This window comes from Chelonoidis abingdonii, chromosome 17 (genome assembly GCF_003597395.2).
Source record: "Chelonoidis abingdonii isolate Lonesome George chromosome 17, CheloAbing_2.0, whole genome shotgun sequence".
NCBI classification, from domain to species: domain Eukaryota; kingdom Metazoa; phylum Chordata; order Testudines; family Testudinidae; genus Chelonoidis; species Chelonoidis abingdonii.
Window position 1 is genome coordinate 34,609,513 of NC_133785.1, and position 23,738 is coordinate 34,633,250.

Consider the following 23,738-nt stretch of genomic DNA (forward strand, 5'->3'; position numbering starts at 1 on the left):
CCACATTGATGGAGGAGGTAAATTTCATGAGCTTACGGTGTATAAATATCTACACAGTGCAAGACAATATAATTTTGGGTTTACACTCCAAAGGGAGTGTGCACCAAAGTGCTGGACAATTTCCTGAGCTGAGTCCTTCCACACAGACCTGATTGCAGACGCTGTGTGATTCTGCAGTTGTGTGTGACCCTACCCGTGTGTGTGCTGGAAGGGGGCTTGAGAGCCTGTCCCAGCAGCACAGAGTGGGAGGAACCCAGGCTGGTGGGACAGGTGGGCTCAGTGGGACCCAAATGCAACAGGTGATACCCTGGAAAGGGGGGTCCAACCGGTCACAGGATGGATAGCGTAAAAAATTGTGACCGGGTCCTGCAGACCTGATCCTTGGATGTAGCCCCATTATACGTGTTAAATGTGAGAGGATGGACTAGGCCCAGAGGTGCCCTACTGGAGGCCTCACAGCCCTGTCACACCCCAGCCCAGGAAAGGGGAACAGAGAGGTCCTCCAAGCTGCCTAGATCGGCTGTGTGGGACACAGCCAATCAGGGCCCAGGCAGCTAGTATAAGAAGACCTGCAAGGGCCAGCGTGAGAGCAGTTCCTTGCTGGAACTGGAAGAGAGTGGAGGGTGTGCCTGAGGGAGCTGCAGGACCTCGGACAGAATGGTGCTGGCAGAGGCTTAAGGAACGCAAAGGAGCACCGGGCTGGCTGCTGGGACTCCACCAGGACAAGGCCCTGAGGAAAGGGGAAAGAACGTGCTGGAGCCATGGGGAAGTGGCCCAGGGAATTAGAGCAGCAGTCTAAAGGGATGCGACAGAGCTGCAATCTATAGGGTCCCTGGGCTGGGACCCAGAGTAGAGTGTGGACCTGGTCCTACTCCCACCAGCCACTGGGCAAGTGGCCTGGACTTTACTTATACGCCAGAAGGGGAACTGAACTCTTCTAGTGGCTTAGCTGGGGTCAGAAAGGCCCTGAGAGGGCGAAGACATTTACCTCCAGGGAGGGAGCCCTGGGGCACCTCCCTGTACTGGAGCAGTGACAACTTGAGAGAGAAGTTATAGAGGGTGCTGAGAGAGGCCTGTTGGACTTGCACCCTGAAAGGGGTTTGCCTTGTTTTTATTTCACATACAGACTGTGTGAGACTTGGACGGAGGGCTGAGTAGGGTGACCAGATAGCAAGTGCATAGGTGGCAGGTTATATACTTTTGAGGTGCTCAGGCACCAGGAATATTCAGGGCTGGAGGCCCTGCTCCACCAATATTTGGAGCTGGGTCTCTCCCCCAACCCTGCCTGGATCGGGCCCCGGCCCCCGCTCCCCTATGCATCTCCCCCCCGCTGTGTCCCTGCCTGGAAGAAAGTGACCCGTGCCTCTCCCATGCCTACTTGTGCTGCCCCTGTAGCACATTCCTATGTGGAGAGGCTCCTGGCAGAACTGCTGCCCCAGGGTCCTAGCACTCCCCCATCCCCTAATGGCAGGGCAGGCTGCCCTTACCCTGCCCTTCCGCCCTAACCTTGAGCCTCTCCAATGCCCCAAAACCCTCAGCCCCAGTCCTTATCCCCCCTGCACCCTAATCCTCTGCCCCAGCCCTGAGCCCCCTCCTGCATCATGAACCCCTCATCCACAGCCCTCACCCCTGCACTCCCTCCTATCCTCAAACTCCTTTCCAGAGCATGCACCCCCTTCCCCTTCCCACACACCCCCTCCTGCCCCCAAACTCCCTCCCAGAGCCTGTATCCCTCACCCCCTCCTACACCCCCACCCCCAGCCCAGAGTCTGCACCCAAACTCCATCCCAAAGCCTGCATCCCTCACCCCCTCCTTCACACCCACCCCCTGCCCCAGCCCGGAGCCTGCACCCAGCACCAAAACTCCATCCCAAAGCCTGCACCCTGCACCCCTCCTGCACCCTAATCCTCAGTCCAGGACCTGCACCCCAGACCTCCTCCCCCCCAGCCAAACCCCCTCCCAGAGCCTTAGGCAGGTGGGGGTGGAGTTTGAGGGGCAGGTTCTGGGCACCACCAAAATTTCTACAAACTTGCCACCCATGAGCAAGTGTGAAAAATCGGGACGGGGTAGGGGGTGATAGGAGCCTATATAGGAAAAAGCCCCAAATATCGGTACTTTCCCTATTAAATTGGGACATCTGGTCACCCTAGGGCTGAGTAACCAAGGATCAACCATAAACAGAGAGTGTGCAAGAACACACACTGAGAAAGGGGTGCTCGTGAGAAGCGAGTGCACCCCATTGCAGTAAAGTACTTTGAAATGGCGATTGTTACATTAATGGAGTAGAAAGGGGAGGGGCCAAGAACTTAAGTAGCTAGCTGGAGGACTGAGCAAACTGCCTGCAGGTTGGTATTTTGGGGTGACCAAAGCTTTGGATTTTGGCCTGTTACAAATTATATCCTTTCCTGCAGTGGTGAGGTGAGCTATCTCCATTGATGTCTTGAGGTTTATCACACTCTTTACTGTAGTTTCCTGTCACCATATCCCACTAACTTCAGTGCTTTTTCACCGCGACTGTCCTGAGATGGAGGAGATTAGATGTGTCATAGGGTGGCTGGGCCCAGCAGCAAATGAATTAGGTCTAGCTCCCATCTGGCCAAGTAGGATGGTGGAGCAGCACCCGGGGGCTATAATGGATCATGGAGGGCTCTGGTGAGATTGTCAGGAAAAGTTTGGAGACAGCTGCAGAAAGCATGAGGAATTATGAGGAAGCCAGTGGAGGAGCCAGCTGGCTGTCCTCCTTGAGCTAGAGAACGAAGGCCAGAGAAGGCTCAAAAGGGTTGAGGCAGAAAGCAGCAGAGGGGAGACTCCTGCTGGTTCTCTGAATCAAAGTGGGCCAGTAGGGATGGAACTGGTGAGCCGGGCCATGGTGAGGGATGCTGGCAAGCTAGGCCGTGGTGAAGGACACCAGAGCAGTATGTTGCATGTACCATTTGGACTATGCTGGGGGAATTCTGGCCTATGGTTGTGGGACTTCTGTTATAACATGAGCACAGGACTTTTGTAATAAAGGAACCCCCTAAGAGCTATTTTTATACTTGGAAAGATGTTTTTGACTATATCTGGGAAATCTGAAGAAGGAAAACTGAGCCAGGTGTTCCTGTCATGCCACAGCCTACCACAGGCGGTTGCTCTGGATGGGGGGACCCCTGTGACAGTGGGTTTTGTACCATAACTTCTAAGTCTATTCCCTCTCCAGAATGTTCCATCACTTTGTATTCTGCTCACATGTGCCCACACCCCTTATTTTGTATCTATCATTCTGTGTCTGGCAGCATTTCTCTCTCCTTACCATTTCCTCCCATTTAGGGCCCAGTCCTCCTCAGAAGTGGCGAGTGCCCTCGGTTCCTGTTGCCTGCAGTGGGAACTGAGGCTACTCAGTGGCCCCCAGGATCAGGGAGAGCCCCTAAGTATCTCTGAAAACTTTTAAAAACCTCCACCAATCATCCCTATAAGACATGACTTGGCGCTGATTTCTCTGGTTCTCTGTTGCAGTGTTCTAAGGGACTTGACCAAAGGCATAGAAGATCAGGAGGACTTAGTAAAAGCTCATCAGTTCCTCATTCTTACTCAGTCCTGTAAGGTGAGAGGGCTCGCCTGATTAAATGTAAAGGAATAGAAAGTCACTACCCCTTCATATAAGGCCTGATCCTGCTTTGATGTCAGGGCAAAGATGATCATTCATTTAGGCTTTGTAGATGACCCACTGCCTCTAATGGAACAGTGCAACTTAAAGGAGATCTCTCATTTATGTCCACTATAGTTTCTGAGTTTTAAAAACTATGACAAACAGCTAGCTCTCTTTGTGCTGTTTTATTTTGTGGTGGTATATTTTACTATAGATTACTTGACAGATTAAATTAAAAAGGGTCCGATGAAATTTCATGAACAATTTCTAGATCTGCAATTAGCTGGGATATTCAGATCTTGTGCTTTAGGGTAGAAGAGGATATCAGCAGAGTTTATAAAGGAATTGCCTTTTCACATGCAATGCAGAACAATTGGCTACATGCATTATAGGGATTTCCCCTTTCTATACTATCAGATTTTGGCCACTGCTGAACGCAGAATAGTGGATAAGACAGGATAATGATCTAATTTGGGATGGCAAATCCTGTGTTCTTACTAATGACTGTTTCTTTTGTACCATTTGCAACAAACCTGCCTCCAAAACCACATCAAGAAAACAAAATAATCAACATGTATTAAGATTGCACGTTCCTGAAATGGACAGCATACAAAGGAAAAGAGACAAGTCCTTATATTTTTGAGTTCTATGGTTGTTACTTTTATATGATAACTAACCAGTGGCTGTTGTAAACCAGTGAACAGAGTTAATGAAAGCACTAACACCCTGAGCTGCTAGCGCACAAATTGCTTAATGAAAATGGCTGGTAATGAGGGATTTAGGGGGGGGATTGCTTAATTAACTGTCTGTTAAAATATGCCAGTTGAGTTTTTAGAGTCCAAGATAGAGCAATAGAGAAGAACATGCATCCTTGATGCAGACTGCAGTATGTTAATGGGAACGCTGCATCATGTACCCCTGCTAATTCCAAGCCAGGAAACAGGGTTGCCACTGATGTGCTTTGAGAGTCGCAAGGCACCATGTTCAGCAGGATGCAATGTGACAGATGGAAATAAGGTAAAACAAGCCATCCACGTGGAAGGAAAGTAACGTTTTAATCACTGAGCAAAATGGAATTGTGCCATTTAACAAACACAATGACTCGAGGCTGGTTTTGGCTTGGACAGTCCACGGCAAGAGTTTTGGCTCTTTTGTGTTTGTCAGTATTGAGTTGCTGGGGTGTTTATTGTCACCTGTACTTTAAACGTGCAGGCTGTCAGCTGCAGCACACACCAAGAGCTTAGTTTCTTCCGGAAGCATTCCTCGTTCAAAGAGGAGCTGAAGTGTGGTAAGTGCCTGAATAACCTGTTGTGCCATGCTGTCTTCTAGTATCCCACTCAATGGGATTTCCCTGGTACCTGTCATTCATGCCCTGGGGTACATCTGTGTGTCTTAAGATGTCCATGTAGCAAGGCCTGCCAGAACTAAAGGAAAGTCTGTTTGGGGTTTCACTTCTGTGTCCCTCTCTTCTGTTTCCCTATTTTTCTCGGGCAATGCCATCATTTTTGTTAGCTGCTTCTGGCACATCCATTCCCATGTCTCCTTTCTGCATCCGGATGGTGGAAGTAGTGCCCAAGAACTAAATCCACCCACGATCCTGAAACATTTATCAGTCTGTTAGGTGAGTACAGGAGATAGACAACTTGCTGGGTGGTTGTGGTGGTGGTTCTTTCCCATATATGTCTGCTGCCTAGAGCCTTGCACTAAATAGAGATCAATAGCATGCAGATAAAACCCACAGTGGGAAAACATGGAATAAAAATGCTACACTGCAAATGCTAAGTTTCAGATGAGGCTTCCAATCTAAGTCTTGATATGTGGATTTTAATATCTCATCCATTTTGACTATTGTAGGGGTTCTCAGCCTGGAGATATTGACCCCACCTTGCTCTCCCATACTGCTAAGTGAGATGGAAGTCCCAGCTAGATCCTGGCTAGATGGAAGCGGAAGAGCTGTTGGGAGGCCCAGTATGGAAAAAGTTGAGAACCGCTGCATTATTTAATAATTCTTCCACTTCACTTTGCTAGTTGTTTACTCAAATTGAAGTGGGCCAAAGTCTGCGGTGTTATACCAGTGGAAAGGAGCAGAATGTGACCCCAAGCTGCTGAAGCAATCAATGACAAATTTAATCGCAAGTCTTAGGAGACTGTTCTTTGATCTCAGGATCTCAAAACACTGTACAGACCTAAATTTAGTAACCCTGTGAAGTAAGAGAGTGTGGCTATCCTTATGTTACACAAGAGTAAACCAAGACAGTGTGACCCACAGGAGTGCAAGTCTTGTGCTTTAACTACACAACCATCCTTCCCTTGCCCTGGTCATGTCAATGTCTCCCCAAGGTTAAACTGCAATGAGAAAATAGCCTAGAAAACAAATGCCTTGAGATTAAATATGTACCAGAGGTTTTCACTGTGGTCCTCAGTGAAACTACACAGATTAACACCAGCTGAAGTCAATTTACACCAGCTGAGGATCTGGACATTGGTATGATGCCTGTTATGAGAGAACTGTTAAAGGGATATTAATAAGTTGAAATATTTTATCATTAACAACCCAGATCTCAAATGTAGTTGATCAAATTGAAAGCCCAAGTCTGCTGTTCAGGCTGGTCGGCTAGTTGAGGCTGAGAGTTGTCATGGAAGATCAAGGAGAGCTTCAGTTCATTCTGCAGTCTACTTCTAAGGCTTGGCATTGATGTTTCTCTAATGGATGGATGGGTGAGATAGTTATTAAAGATGGGCACAGCCAAAGGCGGTTAGGGTCTATCTGTATATTTATTCTGGGCTCATAGGTGTTGACTCTGTGGGTGCTCCAGGGCTGGAGCACCCACTGGCAACTGGCTTCCCTATTGCCCCCAGTACCTCCCACCTGCCATGATCAGCTGTTCCACGGCATGCAGGAGGCACTGGGGGAGAGGGGTGGAGCAGGAACAGAGCGCGCTCGGGGGAGGGGGTGGGACTGGGTAAGAAGAAGCAGGATGGAGATGGGGCCTTTAGGGAAGGGATGGAGTGGGAACAGGGCCTGGGACTGAGCTGGGGTGAGGACCCCTGGGGAAAAGAGGAAGCTGGTGCCTGTGGCTGGGCTTATTACTTTTTTACCGCAACTCCTAAAATTAAATGTTAGTATTAAGGTTGAATGAATGGATCTCTTCTCTGTTTCAAACCCAGATGGCAAAAGCTGGGTTTTTGCAGCTGTGTTGGTCCCACGATATTTGAGAGAGAGGCCAGGTGAAGTAATATCTTTAATTGGACCAACTTCTGCTGGTAAAAGAGACAAGCTTCCGAGCTACACAGAGCTCTTCTTTAGAACCTAAAGCTCAAAAGTGTCTCTCTCTCTTACCAACAAAAGTTGGGTCCAACTAAAGATATTACCTCACCCTCCCCCATCTTGTCACTCTAATATCCTGGGCAGGAGTGATGGAAGCTCTCTCAAAGTAGGGGGGGAGGGGATGCCACGGGCAACCGAACTGTGACCCTACCCCTGCACTGCCCCTTCTCCCTGAGGCCCCGCTCTCACACTACCTCTTCCCCCCAAGACCTTGCCCTCCACTCACTTCTCTCTGCCTCCTCCCAACATCGCTCACCCTTATAGCTGGTAAAAAGTGATGCTGGCCCCAGGGCCCCTCAACCTGGGACCAACACGGCTACAGCGCTACAAACAGATTTCAGATTGGTCATTTTCAATTAATTCATCTAAGGTCAACACGCACGCACACACCCCTTCTGGCACTGGTCCTCGCAGTCTAGGACTGAAGTTGGTCCAACTGAAGATATTACCTCGCTCACCTTGCTAATCTGGTCACTGAGACTCTGTCCCTGTCTCACATTACACAGCTCTTCCCAGATAATGGAAAATGCTCTTGAGATCTATTACATTATAAAGGCATCAATAAATGAGATCCTTGCAATGTTTAAAACTTTCTTCACAATGGAATACCCGGACCCAGAAAAGCCAGTAACGTAATGAAAAATGTAATTAAAGTTTGAGTCATATTGAAACTATTATAACTCAAGCATGTACCCAGCATTGATTTCACTCCTGAGTTGAAGAATGTGTAGTTTGATACCTCCTGAATCCCATTAACAGAGGCCTGTGTGTGCATGCCATTTGTGAGGTTTAAAAACAAGAGTACCCTTTTAATCAACTTTAAATCCACAGGATTCATATTTTATTGAGTCTGAGTAAATGATAGTGAGGGAAAACTGTATCTGCCACAAGGCAGATGGCTTTTTAAATACAGTCTCTAAATAGAGTGGAAAAGGAATTTTGGCTATACTTCTGAACTGGCAGAAAACTTCAGTAGATTACTTTATTAAGTGGGTAATGTAATGGTAATACTGCCTGATAGCCAGAGGAAGAGAACGTCCAGTTTAATCATTTAGTAATGCACTTACATTGCCCATTATAGATTTGGCAACTGTCATAAATGAACTGCAGTTTTATCCATGAACTACATTTAGAATAACTATACTTATATTTTTTCATCTACACCTTAAGCAATTTTTAGATGGGATACAAATGAAGATCTGTTCCATTCAGAGAATTCCTGGATGCCTTTATGTAGTAGGATGCAACTTCTATAGTGGCTTTAGGTAGTGAATGTATTCATTGCTACACTGGCAGTTTTCAGAACGCCACTTAAAGCAGCATCGGTAGAGGCAAGGAAAAGTTAGATTAAAAATATATAGATATATTCTTATGCAGCCACCTATAAATTGCAGTTAGTGGAATTCTGTTTTGTATTTTATATCTTGGTCAGTCATGAGCAACAAACTCTTCCAGGAAAATTCTATCACATGACATTTTTCTTTGCTACTTTTATTAAAAAAACTTCTCTGTCCTATTGCATTTCTAAATTCCTTTTAGAAGATACATTTTGTCTTTTTATATAGAGATTCTAGTATTTCTCAAATAGAATATTCTTCCTTACTGCCAAGTCACACTGCTTTCTCAGCTGTGTCTCCTAGCAATGTCGCTCTAAATGTTGCCCCACACTAGAAGCTGGATCACTGATTAATGTCCTTGCAGAGCCTTTTTTTTTTTTTGTCAAACTGATTTGCTGCTACCAGGATCTTGAAGAAAGATTTTAATTCGTTTTCCTTTTTGAGGCTTGCACTTGAAAGAACTTAAGAGGAACCTGAAGAAATACAAGTAGTGATGGTGGATATAAGTTTCAAGTATTCTTACTATCCCATCTTGTAACTAAACTCCTTTGGACCCTCTCCCTATTCTTGCACCTCCAAAATGATGATCAGTGATTTTGAGAAGACCAGCCATGTTTTCATCTGCAACATTTACCTCCGGAGTGAACGCTAATTTATACAGAAAATGCAGTCTGTCCTTACTGCGGGATATGCTGATTTATAGACTGTGCATCTGTTTCACATAAAGTGCCCTGAGTGCAACAAAAACCTACATTCTAGCAAAACCCAGGGCATTCTTTAGTTTTTAATAAATCACGTTCCACTCATGGGATATTTGCTAATGAATGTATAATGAATCCAGAGAGATTTCTCTACCCATCACTGCATATTCTGAGTTTCTCAGCCCAATTCAGCACCCTCATTACTCGGGCAAAAGTCCCACTCATTTCAAAGCCTTAGTAAGGACTGCAGCATCAGAAAGCTCGTTGTTAAAATATACATTGTGTCCCTACACACAACAGCTATTCAGGACACAGTGACAGAGACTAACAAGTGAGTCCTGCAAGACCCTAAATGGAAATTTTGCTTTGTAGTTAGCAGATTTACCGTCACCTACTAAATCTATTCCATTCAGGATATCATTTGCTAGATTGGCTGAGGCAAACTGATCCCTGGTATGAATCCACTGATTTGTTTCATTTGTTGTGTATACTAAAGAAACAACAGATCTTGTAGCCATGTTACATTAGGGCAAGATTCCGGTACTCTTACTCACTTACTGCCTTGGGAGAAATCCCACTGAAATCCGAGGAAGGCACTACTCAGAGTAAGCGTTTCAGAAAACATCCCTATATACCTGTGGATATGATGGGGAGGTTAACTTCTAAGTAGTTTATTTCTCAAACTGTTAATTGAAGAGAGACATATTGAAGCAAGAATGTTCTTTTTCCCAGCAAGAGAATGCTGCAGCTTTCTTCAGAGAATGTGTTTGTTTAAACAAGAAAGGGTTTCTCAGAGGGGCCACCTGACATGACTGAGTGACTGGGGGCGCTGGGCAATCACTATATAGTCATAATACACTACAATAAATTACATTGTTTTAAACATCTTGAGCATATGTCGCCAGGCACCTGTATCTTCCCAGAGTGAGGTCTAGTCCTGGAGCCACGTTTTGTCTTTGCTCAGGTAAACACTGGTGTGACGCTAGACCCCATATTCTTCATAGAAATATGGTTATGATATGAATATGGCATAACTAAGATGTCTTTTGCGAGATGGGTGGTGAGATATCATTGGAAAGGATATGATTTGCTGAATGTAATTATCCAATTTGTTTTGTGATGGGGTCAGGCCAGACAGGTATAGGAGAGTGATAAAAGGCAGGTATATTAGCCCCAGGATAAGCAGGTCCCTTTTTCCCTGGTAACTGAACAGGGGTTCCTCCAGGTTAATTAGGACACCAAACCTAATAATCTTATGGAAATTTCACAACTAGAATAAATTAACCTCTTGATATTAGGTACCTGTAATGCAAAAAGTCACATGTAGGTGCTCCTTGCTGCCATGAATTTCACCTGCACCAGTTGGGAGAGTTATATGCATAGCTTCCCAACAGTAAGACATGAGCTCTTGGTCTCTGTTGCTATCCTATAACGGCATTGTCATACTTAACTGTTTGCTAAATCAGCTGCTTTCCTTTTATCAGAAAGGTTGTTCCTTAGTGATAACCCCTTTTCCCCTGGCAGGATCCTTTTTTGAGTTGAAGCCTTTAATTAGTACATAGCCAGAGGGCCAAATCCTGCACTGATTTATGCCTTGTGACATCCCAATTAAGTCACTGGAGCCAAGGACAAGTCACTCCACTTTTCTTTGACCCAGAGTCATCTCCAATTCAGCCCTAACTTGCTCCCCTGTTACAAGAGCCCCTCTGGGGTGGAGTGGTACAGAATTACCGGGGTACAAGGCCACCCTGGCCATGCCCCTTGCTACCTACCAACAGCCTCCTCTTTCTTCGTGTCAACACGTGGCCTGCCCCAGCCTTTCACAGAGTGCCCCTTGTGGCTGGCACTACTGCAGAGGTAGCATACAGCTGGCAGCGCTTCTCTGATACGTGACACAGGCCCCCTCCATGGAGCCATTCCCCAGGGGAGGTTAAATCTGCCTTATGACCTAGCTACCTGGCACAAAGAGGCTGCAGGGTAACAATGAATTTGGCCCTTTGTCACAGCTTATACATCTTCTCCAGTGACGGAATACTTGTCTCGATTGCAGGGTTAGTCAGAGGCCTAATTAAATTAATTGCTTCTAATTAAAGTGCTTTGAGATCTTGGAATGAAAAGTGCTTTGAAAGAAGGAAATATCCTTTCTTTAAAATGTTATGCTTTTTTTTCCCAACAACCTTTTGTGGTAGGCTAATTTTAGCAAGTTGAAAGCAATAAAGTATGATTCGCCCTTTCAAAGGCTTTCTTGACATTAGTTAAAGCATTTCGTAATTTACCTTAATCAAAGAAGCAATCAAAAATTGCTAGTCACCTTTATCAAGCCACTTATGCTGGAGCAAGCTACGTGGTAATCAGGCATACAATAAAAGAAAGTATATATTAGAAGGAAATAAAGGTGATCGGCTCAGGGGTCATGGGAGACCTAGATTTGAATCCCAGCTTTCTATGGTAAAAATTTGGCTGAGGATGGCACATTGTCATGTACATTGACCAAATCGGACAGTCTCTACACAAAAGAATAAATGGACACATCAGATGTCAGGAATTATAACATTCATAAACCAGTCGGAAAACAGTTCAACCTCCCTGGTCACTCAGTTACAGACCTCAAAGTCGCAATTGTCCAACAAAAAATCTTCAGAAACAGACTCCAACGAGAAACTGCAGAATTGGAATTAATCTGCCAACTGGACACCATTAAATTAGGCTTGAATAAAGACTAGGAGTGTATGGGTCATTATACAGAGTAAAAACTATTTCCCCATGCTAATTTTTCCCATACTGTTACAAACACCTTCTTGTCAACTGTTTGAAATGGGCCATCCTGATTATCACTACAAAAGTTTTTTTTTCTCCTGCTGATAATACTCCATCTGAATTGATTACTCTTGTTACTATTAGTATGGCAACATTCATTTTTTCATGTTCTCTGTGTATATATATATCTTCCTACTGCATACATCCGATGAAGTGGGTTTTAGCCCACGAAAGCTTATGCTCAAATAAATTTGTTAGTCTCTAAGGTGCCACAAGTACTTCTTGTTTTTTTTGCTAACAATCCTGACCCTCTGGATAATTAGCAAGTGGAGCTGGTGGGTTCCCAAAGGGACTTTATTCAGACCTCTTCACCCGGGATGTTTGTAGGCTTCCTGGGGGAGGAGGGTATTAAAGTAGACAACATGGGGGAGGGGCAAATTATGCACAAAAATCAGAGTGAGGTAAGTACCCTGCTCCATGAGTACTCTTACTGAAGTCAATGAGGTTGCTTCTCAGTATAAGGCATTCCCTTCTGACCCTAAGACAGCTACATTGAAAGAAATGGCCATTAAGAACTGTACGACTATGCATCTTCACTCAGATGAAGTCTGCAATTTTCCATTTTGAGATGCTAAAAAACAGTTCAGACATAATCAATAAAATCAAACCACTTCCCAGAGCAGATTCAATGAGATGTCTTTGGTGTTCGTCTGCTATTCCTACACCCTTCACATGACCCAAAATGAGCAGTATTTTCCCTTTGCACAGCAATGTCAGTGTCAACAATAAATTCCAACCATTGTTTATTTTATGATTATATGCACAAGCAGACATTTATGTCTCTTCCATTGGATTTCTGGACAAATTAGTTCATGATTCTCCTTCATTGTGTCATGTGGTCCTCACCTCCTGGGGTTAACTGTTCACTCAGTTCACGAGAAATTCTTTGGGGTTAGGAAATCTTCTCATTTTATGAATCCCGCTTGTGATACTCACTGCCTTTTGTCATCAGAAACTGAGTCACTCAATACCAGTTTTTAGAGTTGACTGAAATCCTATCCTCTCAGTCTGATATTGCATGAGTGCTTTTTCAATCTTTTCTATTACTGTTATTTCACTTAATGTAGCTGAAAGAGTTGTGACATCTCCTGAAGGAGAATAGTCTTAGAACTGGGCAATTTGTAATGCATAAGTTATTCCTAGAGCTGATCAGGAATTTTTGACAAAACTATTTTTTCATCAGGAAGTGCTGAATCATTGAAACCAAAACATTTCATGGGAAAGGATCAGATCTGACACTTCTTGACTAAAAAAACTGTTTTTGAAAAAAAGTTTAGAAGTGTGGAAATGTCCCATTTTTGTCAAAACAAAACATTTTGGTTTTCTGGTTCAAAACAACTCTAGTTTTGAGTAAATTTGCCTGTTTCCCAAGTTACAACAGACTGTGATGATCTCAAATGTAATAATTCTTCCCATAATTCTTGGCCTGTAGTTCATTCACAAACAGTTTGGCTTTGCTATTCAAATTTTTATGCTTGAGCTTTTTACTGGACGTGTAAGTCACAACATGGTATGTTCCTGTCCCCTAACTGGACAAACTCTTACAATCAGGTTTCCAGCACAAATATTCATATTTGCAAGTTCAAAATTTGCCAATATTCTCAAACTCTCACTTAATATTGACTTTTTCCATGAACTTTTCTGCCACTGAACTCCTGTGGCCACAAAGCTATGGACAGTAAACATAAGAGAGGTGTGAAGCAGCTGCCCCTTCCATGAGGTCCTGCCCCCACCCCACTGCTTCTCTTAGGCCCCACCCCTGCTTGCTCCATCTCCCCTCCTGCTGTTGCTTGCTCTCCCCCACCCTCGCTCACTTTCACCAGGCTGGGGCAGAGGGTTGGGGTGTGAGGTGGCTGTGTGGCAGTGAGGGTGCCAGCTGGGGTTGTGGGCTCTGGGGTGAGGCCAGGGATGAGAGGTTTTGGATGTGGGAGAGGGCTCTGGGCTGGGGCAGGGAGTTGGGGTGAGGGATCTGGCAGGGGGTATGGGTTCTGGGGTGGGGTCAGGGATGAGGGATTTGGAGTGCAGGAGGGAGCTTTGGGCTGGGGCTGATGGGTTCGGAGTACAGGAGAGGGGTGTGGACTCCAGCTGGGGGTGTGAACTCTGGGGTGGGGCTGGGGATGAGAGGCTTGGGGTACATGAGAGGGCTCAGGGCTGGGGCAGGGGACTGGGTATGAGGTCCCAGTGGTGCTTACTGAGGCTCCCGAGGGAACTGCAACGGGCCAGAGAGTATTCCACCAGCACAGAAACAGTGGAGGGCTGATGTAAGTAATTCTATGAGGCTACTGAGGCTGGGTATATCGGGAGCGGGAAGGCAATTAGCATGTCACTGAGTGGTATGGGGAGTCTGAGCTACAGCCCATATGCATGGGCAGCGGGTGTAATAGGCCAGGGGAGGCTAAGTCTCTCCAAACAGGATGCATTGCACCTCTCTTTGGAGGCATGCCACTGACCTGCCACCTTTGGAACCCTGCCAAAAGGCTACCCAGGCCGTGGCCCCTTCCAAACTCCCCGCTGAGGCCCCACTCCCATGTCCCACCCATGCTGCTCCTCTTCCCATCCCCGCTCTGCCTCTTCCCCCGAAGCCCCCCCACTCACAGCTCCCACTTCTCCGCCCCTTTCCCCTGCCTCTCATGCTTCTCCACCACTTCCACTGCAGCCCCCTCTGCCTGCCTCTCCCACCTCTTCACAGCAGAGAAGTGCAAGCTGGGGGGGGCCCTTTGGGGAAGGGGGCAGAGAGGTGCAGGTGGGGGAGCCCCTCAGGGAAAGGGGCCCAGCGGGCGGAGTGGAGGTGGACTGGGGGCAGGGCCTCAGAGGGAGGAGCCCGAGTGGGAGCGGGCCTCGGGTAGGGCCCCAGTCTGGGTGACAGTGGCCCCTCACACTTCTAGGGAGCTTCCAGGGCTCAGGCCAAGCCTCCCCAAATGTGGGAGTCGGGCCCCACCCATGTCCCTAGGCAGTCCTTGTGCGGTTCCCATAAATCAGAGCAGTTTCTGGTGCTTCTCTAATCTACTCTGGGGGTTGCACTGGCCCCATCCAGCAGCCAAGAATGCATATGACACAAAAGTGGTAGAAAGCTACTTTTGCTCACCCCCCCTTTCCCATGAGCTGCCTTCTTTGCTGCATCTCCCTGGGGAGAGACAGCACAGAATTTGTCCCTTCCTATTTCTCATCAATTGAACATTGTGAATTTACAATTGATTGATAGCTTCCCAGGCCAGAAGGAGCCACTGATCAATTCTAGCCTGACCTCCTGCGTAACACAGGCAACAGAAGCTCCCTGAAAAAAATCCCTACAGCATATTTTTTGGAAGAACATCCAATCCTGATTTAAAAACTTAAAAATGAATGGAGAGCAAAGTTAGCACCATCTGTCTGACACATAAAACCTTATGAAAAACAATTTCAATATATCCTTTCTTAAATTGAAAATGTTATCATGTAAATCAACCATCCTAGTATTGCCTCATTCCCCTAGCACTGATGGCAAGCACAGCTTAAGATAAACTTCTGATACATAATAAGAGAGTCTTTCAGAGTTATGTCATTCAAAAGTACAGAATGACAGACTGACTTCTTGGAGACCCTCCTCATGTAGATTTAGGTTAAGATTTTTTAAAATTAGTCCTGATTTGGGGTGGTTCAGTTGACGAAACTGAAATGTGCCTCATTTATAGAGGATGGGCAATCAACAGGCACTGAAAATCAGGCACAAAAAGAATGGATATCCCCATAATCACAAGCACTTTTGAAATTCTTAGCCCTAGGTACTTGGTTGATTTTGGTTCTGGATCAGGATAATTTCCTCCCCATGATAGTCAATGAATGGTACCTAGATAGATTTAGTTGAAGTTCATTGCTTGCCCATGCCTTTTCCATAGGAAGAATTTCCTAAAGGTCTTGATTCCTTTGTTTTACCACTGGTAGCTGTGGGGATTCCTACATCAAGGTACATCTGTGTTTTGCAAGCAGAAGTACCATCTGGAGAAATGTTTCTAATCTGTATCAAGAGTTATTATTATGTCTGACAATGTCCTCTTTGCTTGAAGGTGATGATGAAAGAACTTAAAGACCGCTTTTTGTGTGTCCAAAAGTGTTCATTTTATTCTGTCAAATCCAGATCTAAGAGAAGTAAGTATTAATCCTTACCATTTCATACATCCTAATATCCACTCAGCCAAATTCCCATTGCAGCTACTTCATTGTAACTGTGAAATTGGCAAGTCCACTCATGTGCACAAACAAAAATCTGCCTTTGTGCATTCGGAATGAGTGATGTTTTATGCAGAAGTGGTGCAGGAAAAGCATAATATAGCATGGGCAAAGAGAGGTCTTTGTGTGCAATAAATGAGACCTGCTGGAGATTTGACCCCAAAATACATCAATAAATAGATATGCAAATGGTATTTTAAGTAAATAAATTGTTGAAACACAAAGGGGTCAATTATTTGCTGATTTACATCACACTGAAATCAATAAGGTCACAGGGGATGTAAGCCAGCCCGCAGTTTGGCTCATTTTCTGTAGCTCACTTTCACTACTGAGCCACTATTCCAGACAGGGATGGCCAACTCTTCAGCTGGTTAAAATCAGCGTCACTCTATTGAACTCTCTGGAGCTATATGGCTGAAGGCCAAATGCAAACCACCTTTCTAGATTCTTTTGTGCTCAATTCTCATTTACCGTAAATAAAGCCAGACCAGCCAAATTCACTTCAGGGAATCTAAGCTTTATTTAAAACTACAAACCAATAGGGCGGTCTTAGAAGTTGTTGTTGATACGAATCTGCTTGAAGAGCAGAGTATATTACAATACAACAGCAGGATGTCCAGTCAATGACCAAACTAGAGCAGTATGAGAAGTAAACAGCTCCAACTATAATTTCGTATGTCACTGAAACAGCAATAAAACCTTATCAAGAAGGAATCACAAGTGCCTAATGAGAATCAGATGCAATGTAATATAGGCTACAGGCCATATTCTTATCCAGATGCACAGAGAATTATGTACATCAACAGAATATAATTTGGTTTCTTATTATATTTTTCATACTCTATGTCTCCCAAAGAGCTTTAGAAAGAAATGAGTTAATTACTGGCTGCATCAGGTAGGAAAACATAGCCATTATGTGCTCAGCGCTCGTTCACACACAGCTTTGAATGGCAGAGTTCTCTTGGGAGCCAGCCACTTATTCCCGAATCCAGGCTTCTTGCAAAAAGTACAATGGGTCCTGTAATTTTTATCTGGAAAGTCATTAGATGGGTGAAAGGAACTTAATCTTAACGATAATCTGCAAAAGGGGAAAAAGTGGGGTCGTGCCCCCTTTTGCGTCTTTCTGATCTAGGGCATGTCTATGCTGCACCTGGGAGGGGTAATGCCCAGCTTGGGTGGATGTCCATGTGCTAGCTAGCATGGGTAGGGGCTTAGGCTAGCAGCCCAAGTAGGTGCCTAGGCTCTCAGGCAGGGTTGTACTTCGGCAACCAGCCGAAGCTACCGCCTGTGCTCTCATTCTATTTTTGGTGAGCTAACTCCAGCAAAGCTAATGTGTGTGCCCGTCTACCAAAGCCAGTAATTACTCCTCTCAGTTGCAGCATAAACAGAGCCATACACAAAAGGCCTGATAGAGGGTACTAGGTCGGTTTTGTTTAAATTGGTTCTTTTCTGAGGGGGGTCTCATTTTTCTACTATGAGCTTTCCCACACTTAGTTTGAAAGGGAAATGGCAGGTCTCAAGCGCCCATTTCCATCTATTGGAGTTAACCTGGGGTGTGGTAGAAGGTCTGCAGCCCATCAATAGCTCATTATTTCCTGGCAAGCGCAAATGGAGACAAAAGAGTTTTAAACAGGGGCCTAGACAAACTGGGCCCAGCCAGACCAAATGATCTGTGAAGGGCTGCAGTTGAGTCTGGCATTTGAAAGAGAGTCATTCCGCATTCTCAAAGAACTTTTTCTCCCCTCCCTAGACCATCTCCTGGAGAAGGCTCCAGTGCCTATGGTGTGTTTTAGCTTCTGAGAATTCTTTGGGGAAAATGAGGGATCTGCAGTGCCCTGGATTGAAGGAGATTCTTAGACTGAATTCTGTGGGGCAGGGACTATCTTTTTGTTCTGTATTTGTACAGCACTTGGCCCTATGAGCTCTTGGTCCAAGAGAGGGGCTCCCAGGTACCACCCCCAATACACATAATAAGTTTTGTGTGGGTGTTTCACACAGCTCACCTCTAAGGCCTTGGCTACACTTGCAAGTTGCAGCGCTGGTGAGGGGGTTACAGCGCTGCAACTTACTCAGTGTCCACACTTACAGAGCTCAGCCAGCGCTGCAACTCCCTGGCTGCAGCGCTGGCTGTACTCCTGGTCTGCTACGGGTGTAGCGAATCCAGCGCTGGTGATGCAGCGCTGCTCATCAGGTGTGGACACTCACCAGCGCTGTTATTGGCCTCCAGGGTATTAAGAGGTATCCCAGAATTCCTGTCTACAACAAACCGGAAGGTACTCCCCGGAGCTACCAAACACAGCTGCTCTTTGCTCCAGCGAGCGAGCCGAGCCGAGGCTTTGGAATGTTCACAGCTGTTTGCTTGAGGAGACAAACAGCACGGCGGGGGGGAGGGAGTCCCTCGGAGAAGCTGCTTATCTGGTCTGAAGCCTTTTTACATTTAAGAGTGATTGAGAGAGGGGTGGGGGAAATGGCCAGAATTTGCAAGGCAGGGAGCTCACAGTGTCTGCTCCAAAAATCCGCTCTCTCTGTCTCCCCGACGCTCCCTGTCACACTCCACCCCACCCCCCTCTTTTGAAAAGCACGTTGCAGCCACTTGAACGCTGGGATAGCTGCCCACAATGCACCACTCCCAACAGCGCTGCAAATGCTGCAAATGTGGCCACACTGCAGCGCTGGTCGCTGTGAGTGTGGACTCACTGCAGCGCTGGCCCTACACAGCTGTACGACTGTGTACAGCTGTAACTACCAGCGCTGCAAAAATGTAAGTGTAGCCATGCCCTAAGAGAGGCAGAGAAGGCAAAAAGGAATTCTGGAGCCTAACCCTTACCCAGTCTTGGTCAAAGGCACATGGTCAGAGTGGTGTAGTGAAGGGCTGTGGCAGGCATGCACAAGGGCAGAAGAGGACTATGAACTGTCTGGGAAATGGGTGGGATGATGTTAACAAAATCAAAGAGTTTTAAACTGTCGTAAGAGTCAGCCCCTTCTCAGCTAGGGCCAGACCCAGCTCCCGTCACATGCAGGGGCAGTTTCTCACGAACTGCAGTGGAAGTTGGATCAAGCCCTTAATTAGCTTTTACTTGCTTGATCTGTACTATGACAATCCTACTCATTCTCCAGGACTGACTTCCAGGAAAGGAAACAAGGTACACAGGGCATGAATTCATCGTGTAAAAAGACGTGCAAAGGGGAAGGTTCCCAGTATTGTGCCAGTGTCTCTCTATACCTTGTAATAAAAATACTAGTGAGCTGTGAGGATGAAATTCACCCATGTGCAGAGGGACCAGCCCAAAACCTACAGAATGCTCAAGTTCTGCTTAAGCTCATTTTGAAGGCATTCGTGGTGCAGGGGCCTTTGCAGAGGGTTGATTTACTCTCTGAAGTTGGCGGACCTTGCAAAGACTTACACAGGTGCTGTGAGACATCTCACTGACTTCACTGCTAAAGAGAGTGAATGAGAATTGAGCCGAAAGTGCCTAATATGAGACGTGTTTAAGTCTGTGCGGAATTGGAGCCTTCACCCTAACTTCAAAGCTAGAGTTGCCACCTTTATAATTGCAGGTAACCAGACCCCTGAGGCCCTGCCCTCTGTCCTACCTCTTCCCTTGAGGGCCCACCCCTTCTCCACTTCTTCCCAAGGCCTCGTCCCTGCTCTGCCTCTTGCCCCTAAGGCCCTGTCCCTGGTGCTTGCTCCTCTCCCTGCTCCCTCTCCCCCTCCCCAGTCGCCTGCTGGATGTCTCCACCTCCCTCCCTCCCTCCCCCAGCTGGGCTCTGTCTGCTCCAGGGCTGGGACAGGAGCCGCTGCATCCTGAGAAGGAGGCTGCCTGCAGGTAGGAGGTGGCCCTGACTGAGCAGGGGCTGGTGCGGGTTAATGAGCCAGCACCTCCCCCTGCCCTGCGGTAACTGGACTTTTGGTGTCCAGTCAGTACATCTGACTGGACACTGACAGGTGCCCTTTTCAACCAGATTTTCCAGTCGAAAACTGGGCACAAGACAACCCTAATTGGCACTCAGACACAGAAACCAAAAACCAGACGATTGGGATCAAATCCAGATGGGTGGCATCCCTATCAAAGCCCTTAGCCAAAATCAGTTCAATCTCACAACCCCTTGGTGAGTTAAGAATCATTCTCCCTATTTTACAGGTGGTCAAACAATAAGAGATACTAAGTGACTTGCTCAATGCCACCATGAGAGTGAGGGTACATCTCTACAGCAGGTGGGCGGTACAATTCTCAGCCCGGGTAGACAAACACTCTGCTCAAACTAATGCCTAAAAATAGCAGTGTAGCTGTGCTGGCACAGGGGGAGGCTTGGGCTAGCCACCTGGGTACAATCCCACCCAGCCCTCTGGGTCTGTAGTTGGGTGTCTAGCCTGAGCTGCCGCCAATGCCACCCCAACCACACCACTCTTTTTAGGCGCTAGCTGGAGCAGAGCTAGCGCGTATCTGTCTACCCACACTGGGAATTACACCTCCCAGCTGCCGGGGAGACATAACCCCTGGGTGAGAACCTTGCACCTGAAAATGAAAGCGTACTTCCTTTCTTGCACTATTTATGGGTAATCCAAAACTAGCCTGGCTCAAATGTATGCACATTTAAACCACACCATTGTTTTATAGCTAACACACAGAACTGGGAGTCAGGAGATCTGGGTTCTGTTCTCTGTTCAGCCACAGACTTTCTGTGCAGCCCTGGGCACCTCACCTCTCACCTCTATGCCTCCAGTTCTTCACCCGTACATTGGGGAGAGGATGAGACTTCACAGGAGAGTTGTGTCTGTTCAGCAAATGAAAAGGGCCTTGAGATGCTCAGATACAAGTGCAAATATCCACATTTCCCACAAAGGAGAATCATTCTCCTTTCTCATTTACCACAAACTGGAGTTCAACGCCCTTTTTTGTTTTTTAAAAAGTAATGTGTGTATCTATCATGGTTTAGGTTAATACATATTGCTCGGCATCTTACCTGGAACTGCCAAAGCCTATTTTACAGCTGTGCCGATTAGGGTGACCAGACAGCAAATGTGAAAAATCGGGACAGGGGGTGCGGGGTAATAGGAGTCTATATAAGAAAAGACCCCAAAATCGGGACTGTTCCTATAAAATCAGGACATCTGGTCACCCTAATTACATCAGCGGGCAGTCCAGCTCTTTGAGTTTCCTGAATTTTTCATAAGATGAGGGGGCTGCCCTGGTGTTCTTGGTCAGAATCTCCCCTCCCTTCACTGTTGTGCCAGCCTTCACCTCCTTATTTTGTTCCCCTTCAGCTCAGCGGTGAAGCAATTCATATGTGAGCTCCTGCACTAAGGCCCCTCCCCTCTTCGCTCACTTGAATGGGAAGTGAGGGTACATTAGCAATTTACAGCTTCAGGCCCCCCTAGAGCCAGCTCTTTAAAACAGGAAGGGTTATAAAAATGTCAGAGATTAGGATTAATTAACCACTCACCTGTGAAGATCCTGAGGCATAGAATTGAGAGGTTAGAAACAACACCCACGGGACCTTTTCATGAGCAGAAAACCTGATAGAGTGTCTCCAAAGTCACTCTTTGCATTTAAAGTTTCCAAGTTTTCTCATTGGAAGTGTAATGTTTTGTGAATTCCAGTTCAGCAACTGTAGGAAAGATGGTCATTACTTTATTTATTTTTGTAATCAATACTTGAGCTTATCTTCAGCAGAAATAAAATAGCACCGATGCCCATTCTGCTTCCCAAAGGAAGGCTAAACCTATGGGGCACCTTCTGATAATCCGCAGATGTGCGGCTGGCTGGAGCCCCAGAGCTAACAGGAATATTTATTTTGCCATTCACAAAGGGCAGAGCTGGGCACGCCAGGGGAAAATGGTCTCAGCTTCACTACGTTGCAACTGCAGTCAAAGGGGCAGATGCTCTATCTTGTTTGGTTCCCTTTGTGCTGCACAGAGAGGGGCATGTTGTGGGCACAAAGGGGTGCTGGCGAGAGTATGCAACATCACAGCAAGCCCCAGATGGTGGGTTCTCTCTTAGGGACTGTTGCCAGCTGGCACAAGTAAGAGCAGTCCCTACACTGCTCTAGCCTGTGCTGGGGCAGAGAATCAGGAGGCTATTAGCAGTGAGCTCTAGGCCCATCAGAGACTGTCTCAAATAGGAAGAATATACCTTACACTGGAGCTATTCAGGGCAGAGATGTGTCTTCATGTGTATATGGAGGTAGGATTGTCCTATGGTTAGACCACTTAGCCTGCACTGTGGGAGACCTGGAGTCAATTCCTACTCTGCCACAAACATCCTGTGTGACCCTGAGCAAGTCACTTAGTCTCTGTGCCTCAGTTTCCCATCTGTAATGTGGGGATAAAAGGGCTTCCCTAACTCAGAGGGATGTTGTAAGTATAAATAGAATGATAGAAACATAGAATATCAGGGTTGGAAGGGACCTCAGGAGGTATCTAGTCCAACCCCCTGCTCCAAGCAGGACCAATTCCCAACTAAATCATCCCAACCAGGGCTTTGTCAAGCCTGACCTTAAAAACTTCTAAGGAAGGAGATTCCACACTTCCCAGGTACCCATTCCAGTGCTTCACTACTCCTAATGAAAAGTTTTCCTAATATCCAACTCAACCTTCCCCACGGCAACTGAGACTTACTCTCTTCTGTCATCAGGTATCCACTGAGAGCAGTCTAGACTATTCCCTTTGGACCCTGTCAGGTAGTGAAAGCAGCTATCAAATCCCCCTCATTCTTCTCTTCTACAGCCTAAACAATCCCAGTTCCCTCAGCCTCTCCTCATAAATCATGTGCTCCAACCCCTAATCATTTTGTTGCCCTCAGCTGACTCTTTCCGAATCAAGGTTGTGGGGCTTTAGGTAATAAGGGCCCAGAATTCCTAAGATAGGAGAACTGGTCCAGAAAGGGCTATTAGGATGATCTGGGGATGGAAAACCTGTTATGAAACGGAGACTCAAAGAGCTTGGCTTGTTTAGCCTAACCAAAAGAAGGCTGAGGGGGGATATGATTGCTCTTTATAAATATATCAGAGGGATAAATATCAGGGAGGGAGAGGAATTATTTAAGCTTAGTACCAATGTGGACACAAGACCAAATGGATATAAACTGGCCATCAGGAAGTTTAGACTTGAAATTAGATGAAGATTTCTAACTATTAGGGGAGTGAAGTTCTGGAACAGCCTTCCAAGGGGAGTAGTGGGGGCAAAAGACATATCTGGCTTCAAGACTAAGCTTGATAAATTTATGGAGAGGGTGGTATGATGGGATAGCCTAATTTTGGCAATTAATTTGGCAACTGATCTTCGATTATTAGCAGGTAAGTATGCGCAGTGGTCTGTGATGGGATGTTAGATGGGATGGGATCTGAGTTACTACAGAGAATTCTTTCCTGGGTGCTCACTGGTGAGTCTTGCCCACATGCTCTGGGTTTAACTGATCGCCATATCTGGGATCGGGAAGGAATTTTCCTCCAGGGCAGATTAGCAGAGGCTCTAGAGGTTTTTCGCCTTCCTTTGCAGCATGGGGCACTGGTCACTTGCTGGAGGATTCTCTGCAGCTTGAGGTCTTCAAACCACAATTTGAGAACTTCAATAACTCAGACATAGGTTAGGGGTTTCTTACAGGAGTGGGTGGGTGAGATTCTGTGGCCTGCGTTGTGCAGGAGGTCAGACTGGATGATCATAATGGTCCCTTCTGACCTTAAAGTCTATGATATACAGACAGCTCCTACCAGAATTCAC

General features: G+C 46.3%; 1 long non-coding RNA gene across 1 annotated transcript in view; it reads left to right on the top strand.

Moving 5' to 3' along the window:
* LOC116815961 (uncharacterized) overlaps positions 1-15,882 on the top strand; it is a 42,833-nt gene extending 26,951 nt beyond the window's left edge. Inside the window, exons 3-4 of the long non-coding RNA XR_004371608.2 lie at positions 4,842-4,917; positions 15,688-15,882. This is a non-coding gene — a long non-coding RNA (uncharacterized LOC116815961). The remainder of the gene's footprint in view (positions 1-4,841; positions 4,918-15,687) is intronic.
* Positions 15,883-23,738: the final 7,856 nt, after the last annotated feature.